The sequence below is a fragment of the Hibiscus syriacus genome, unplaced genomic scaffold, assembly GCF_006381635.1.
Source record: "Hibiscus syriacus cultivar Baekdansim isolate YM2019G1 unplaced genomic scaffold, ASM638163v2 tig00111213_pilon, whole genome shotgun sequence".
Classification (NCBI taxonomy): Eukaryota; Viridiplantae; Streptophyta; class Magnoliopsida; order Malvales; family Malvaceae; genus Hibiscus; species Hibiscus syriacus.
In genome coordinates, this window is record NW_024063022.1 from 1,043,363 (window position 1) to 1,048,785 (window position 5,423).

General features: G+C 35.9%; 1 pseudogene; it reads left to right on the plus strand.

Moving 5' to 3' along the window:
* The first annotated feature begins 389 nt into the window (after positions 1 to 389).
* Positions 390 to 4,358, plus strand: LOC120156162 (annotated as a pseudogene).
* Positions 4,359 to 5,423: the final 1,065 nt, after the last annotated feature.

Here is a 5,423-nt window from a genome sequence, read left to right on the forward strand (position 1 = left end):
ACCTAAGCATAACGAGTTTCATAATTTTTTCTCCAATATATTTTCAAAATAAATACACTCTGAATTAAAAAAAACTATTATATTATATTTAATTTCTAATAAAATATATTTTCTAATAAAATATATTTTCTTATGAAATTAGTCATGTCAATGTGATAATTCTACAAACACTATTACATTTATCGTAAATCCTTAAATAATCTCTTGTGAACTATATATGGCTAATATTTTAGCCCGTTTGCCCAAATGAAAAAAAAACCCCACAAAATTTAGATATATTTACAGTTTTAACTTAAGAAAACACACGGAAAAAAACCCGAAACAACCTTTAAAATATCAGAGAGCAGCTAAAACTAAAACTAAAACTAAAACTAAAACTAAAACTAAAACTAAAACTAAAACAGAGACCGAGAGAGTATTTTTGTAATATTTATTGATTTGTTTATGCTTGATCTTTGTTTTCCTCGTATAATGTCTGTAAATCTATTGATATACTCAACTACTTCAGCTACACTTTACTCTCCTTCTTCAGGTATCTCTTTCCTATATTCCATTTGTTCCTCTGACACACATTAAAATTTGTTCTTTTTTATCATATCTTCTATCTTTCCCATTTTCCTTTATTTTCTTTCAAAATTAAGATCCGGGTGTGTTTCATTTTGTGATTTAGGGTTCAATTTCTCTTTGTTTTGCTTTTGGGTACTGTTCTTTTTCCCGTTCCCATTGTATTTAATTTTGTTGACGGAAAAAATTGCAGTTGAGTGTTTTTTCCCCTACGTTTAGTTTCACTGTTTAAGCTTGAAAAAATCTAATTGTTTATATTGATATTTTGTTTTTAGTTTAGTTTCAGTACAAGAAAACATGAATTTACTTGTTTTTGTTTCTGATTTGAGCTGTCAATTTGATTCTTTGGTGACAATATGCCATTTTTAATATTTACTTGGACTGTTTAAGCTTGAAAATATCTACTTGTTTATGTAGATCTTTTCTTTTTAACCTATTCTTACTAAATTTACTTTTTTTCACTGATTTTGATTTCAATTTGTGATTTGGGTTTGCTTGGTTCTTCCAGTTGGGTGATTAATTGGAAATTTCTCTCTTTGATTTTTTTTTTCTGATTGTACAATCTGTGAGTTGTTTGACTTAGCTAAAAATTCAAGAGGATAATCAGTTTTTCAATGATACGTTAGTGAAATGGACTGACAATTTCTGATTCTCTTCTCATGAATTTAGATCTTCACTTGCGTTCTAAATGCTTGCGTAGATGAATTCTGGATATTAGTAGGTGATTAAATGCTCTTGTTGTACGTAACACATAGGTATGGAATATGACCTCTAAGGATGCTTACAAAACATGACCATGCCCATATTTAGTACTAACACCGGAATCCTAGTAGCATAGATATGAGATGTCTTGTTTATGGAAGCAAGCATGCGTAAACAGGTTTCTTATGAGAATATGTGAACCATGTAATCTCCAGTCAATCGGAACGAATCTTGTCAGCTTAGTTGTTGAGCATCATAGAACTTCATGAAGTTTTAAGAAGTAGAAGATATGGTTCAAGTACTTTAGTTCGTTTTCAGGGATTATTTTGGGAAATTGAGAGTGATTGTTAGCGTGGAAGTGCTCCGCGTAACATTTACTGCAAATACTCCCGATTGTGTCATATGATTTTTCTTTGCACAAACTATTACCGAGGAATTTGATTTTTATATGCTGATTTCAGTACATTTGATGATCAATTTGGTCTCAGTTTTACCTTCTCATTGTTTTTCTTGTCACTGAATTTGACAGATCTGACTGAAATTTGATTTTACTTTTGAATCTGCATTTATGCTTTAGCTCCAATGGAAATTGTGGAATTTCATTAGAACAGTATTAATCATAAAGAAGAGCAATCCAAATATGTGCTCTTACTGCTGTTGTATGTGTTTCTATAAGTACCTGGTCAGTTAGGTCCTGTGCTTCGTGTTCTTCTATCACCCCAGAATGTGTTGTAATAATTAGAACTAAAATATTCATCTGATGACTGAGGTGCCTTTTCATTTTCTTTTGTCAGGAAAACTTTGACCTACTTATCAACGGCCTACCGGAAATCTTTCTCACCTAATATCTTCTGCAGTGTACATAGGAAGCTCAATGGGTTCGAGATTCTTATCTCATCAGCTCAGCAATGGCCTTTACGTATCAGGAAGGCCAGAGCAGCCTAAGGAAAGAACCCCAACCATGAGCTCAGTGGCAATGCCTTATACTGGTGGTGATATTAAAAAGTTGGGAGAGTTGGGGAAAATGTTTGACATCCCTGTGGATGGCTCTAAGTCCCGGAAATCTTGACCTATAAGTGGTCTCCCTTCAAGGACTGGATCTTTTGGAGGTGCTGCTTCACACTCTGGACCGATCATGCCTACTGCAGCACCTCGGGCTGGCTATACGACCTCTGGCCCTGGACCTACAGGAGGCGTGTCCGTTTCAGCTTCGTTAAAGAAGTCGAATTCCGGACAGCTGAATAGACATTGGGATCCAGTAAAGAGAACATCCGGCCCCCAATATGGTGGACTAACACCGAGTGGACGCCAACATTCTGATCCTATTCCTCTTCTTCCTGCAACTGGTCTCATTACGTCTGGGCCTATCTCATCTGGTCCACTGAATTCATCCGGGGCTCCTAGAAAAGTATATGGTCCTTTGGATTCAACAGGATCAATGAAAGTACATGGCTCTGCTGTGAACATCATTAACCACAATGATGTTGAGTTTTCTTTTAAGGGGAACTTCCTAAAACTGATCTCATGTTCATTGGTACTGCTATTCGTGATGGGTTTCATTGCCGGTGGCTTCATTCTTGGAGCTGTCACAATGCCATTCTCCTCATTTTGTGGTGATCCTTTTCGGTATTGTTGCTGCATTATTTACTTGGAACTCATGTTGGGGAAGAAGAGCAATTATGGGTTTCATTACTCATTATCCCGATGTTGAGCTCCGAAATGCAAAAAACGGGCAATTCGTGAAGATCTCTGGGGTATGTGAGTTAATATTTTAATTTTGGCATCCTAACAATTACATAGCATCTGGTGTTTGTTTATTAACCATAAGATGGAGCCGGTTCTATCAAAATCTGGATTTGTGTAACTTGAATGATTGGATGTTTGAAACTGAAATTTCGGTAAGGCTTATCTCAATGTTTGATTGTTTTTCTTGAAGGTTGTAACATGTGGAAACATGCCTCTCGAATCATCCTTCCAGAAATTTCCTAGATGTGTTTATACATCAACTAGTTTATACAAGTATCATGGATGGGATTCTAAAGCTGTCAATCCTAAACATCACCGGTTTACATGGGGGCACCGATTGTCAGAAGTAAGTTGTCGGAGTATTCATCTATCGATTTGATAAATACTTTTCTGTTTATTGAATGGCTTTCTATTATAATAAAGAAGCATGCCTTCGTGTCGAAGCAGTTAAGGTCTATTTGATAAGATAGGATAATTTAAGAAAATCAAAATAGTTCGGGTTTTTTTTTCTTTCTTTTCTTTCTTTCGGAGCTTTGAGATTTTAGATATTTGAAGGTAACCTTTTTGTGTCAATCTTTTTTATAGAGGCATGCGGTTGACTTCTACTTCTCTGATTTCCAGTCGGGTTTGAGAGCATTGGTAAAAACGGGCTATGGAGCAAGGGTGACTCCTTACGTGGATGACTCTATTGTCATTGATGTTAACCCTGCCCAAGAAACATTACCTCTGGATTTCATTAGGTGGCTCGGAGAAAGGAACCTTTCAAGTGGTGACCGTGTAATGCGGATAAAAGAAGGGTAAGTGGTTCTCTAACTTTTGCGTGTTGCATCTACTCATTATTTTACCAAATCAGGTCAACTAAGGCAATCATCTTTCTCGTTTTCATTTTAGAATAAGTTGGTTCCGGGAAAACTCGGATCAAGTATTTTGACTTCAAAAGTTACATATTCTTGTATTTGTAGGTATATCAAAGAAGGAAGCACAGTTAGTGTAATGGGAGTTGTTCAAGGAAACGACAGCGTGCTCATGATTGCCCCCCCCCCCATCTGAGCCAATAACAACAGGATGCCAATGTGCAAAGTGCATCTTCCCGACCGGTCTCGAGGGTATTATAGTGAGATGTGAAGATACATCAAAGACCGATGTTATGCTGGTTTAGTAGCATGCGCCTTGTTAAGGGAACATCGTTAAAACAATTATTCTTTGTTTATTTCTATGGAAATGGTGGCAGCTATGGTGTGTATGAGAGATGATACGTCAATGATTTAGGATGGGGTAGGTGATTATCTTCTTGTTGCCATTTTAACTCGTTGTATAGCTCTTTGGTTTCAATGTAATTTTTTTAGTACCCTTGTCCAACGTATATTAGGACGTGAGTATGGAATATGACCTTCAAGGACCTTCCCAATACATTAAAACATGGGATATACATTTGTATCCGGTGCTCACACCAGTAAATAGGGTTTGGGAGCTTTTGTTATGTGGGGTTGGTTTGATTTGTAGAGGGACTTTTATGTGTGCTGAATGCTATAGACTGCAATTATGTAAAATAGGAGAAGATAAATAGAAGCTTATTCATATGCCAAAGTTGGCATTTGTATTCAGATTCAAATTTGAAAACTCCTCCAATTCATCATTGGCTCCTAACAATTTATTTGAATCCGCATTTGTCCCTTTAGAATTATCTAAATTTGTATTGGTCAAAAGTGTGATGGAGTTACACTTGTTTATAAAAAAAGATTTCTGTGGTTTAATTATTGAATATAAATTTGAGTTGTATTAGAGTATATCAGCTTGTAATACAATGCTTGTAATTAGTTTGTTTGTTATCAGTTAGTTCATTAGTTAGATGATTAGTTAGTAGTTGTAATTCAGTTAGTTAGTTAACCTTATAGTTGTATATAAACTAGCCTTGTAATCTTTCTTTGTAATGCAAGAAAACATTATTCATTTCCAGCTTCCTTGATCGTTATATGGTATCAGAAGTTTGTTTCTCTCTTTTCACGCTTCATCATGGTTGAATCATTGAACGACAGTTTAGACAATGGGGCAAATCCCTACCACTTGCATCAGTCTGACAATCCTGGCATGATATTGGTGAGCCAGCTGCTTTCCAATGATAATTTTCACAGCTGGAAAAGATCAATGATGCTTGCCTTATCTACCAAGAACAAGCTTGGATTCGTTGATGGTTCCATTCAAGCTCCTGACCATTCTATGGTAAACCAGTTCAATGCTTGGACAAGAGCCAACAATTTGATCAATTCTTGGCTTCTCAATTCAGTCTCCACAGACATTGCTGCAAGTTTACTATATCATATGACTGGTGTTGAAATGTGGAAAGATTTGGTTGATCGTTTCCAGCAGTCGAATGGACCATGTTTGTTTCACTTAAAGAAACGATAAATTGT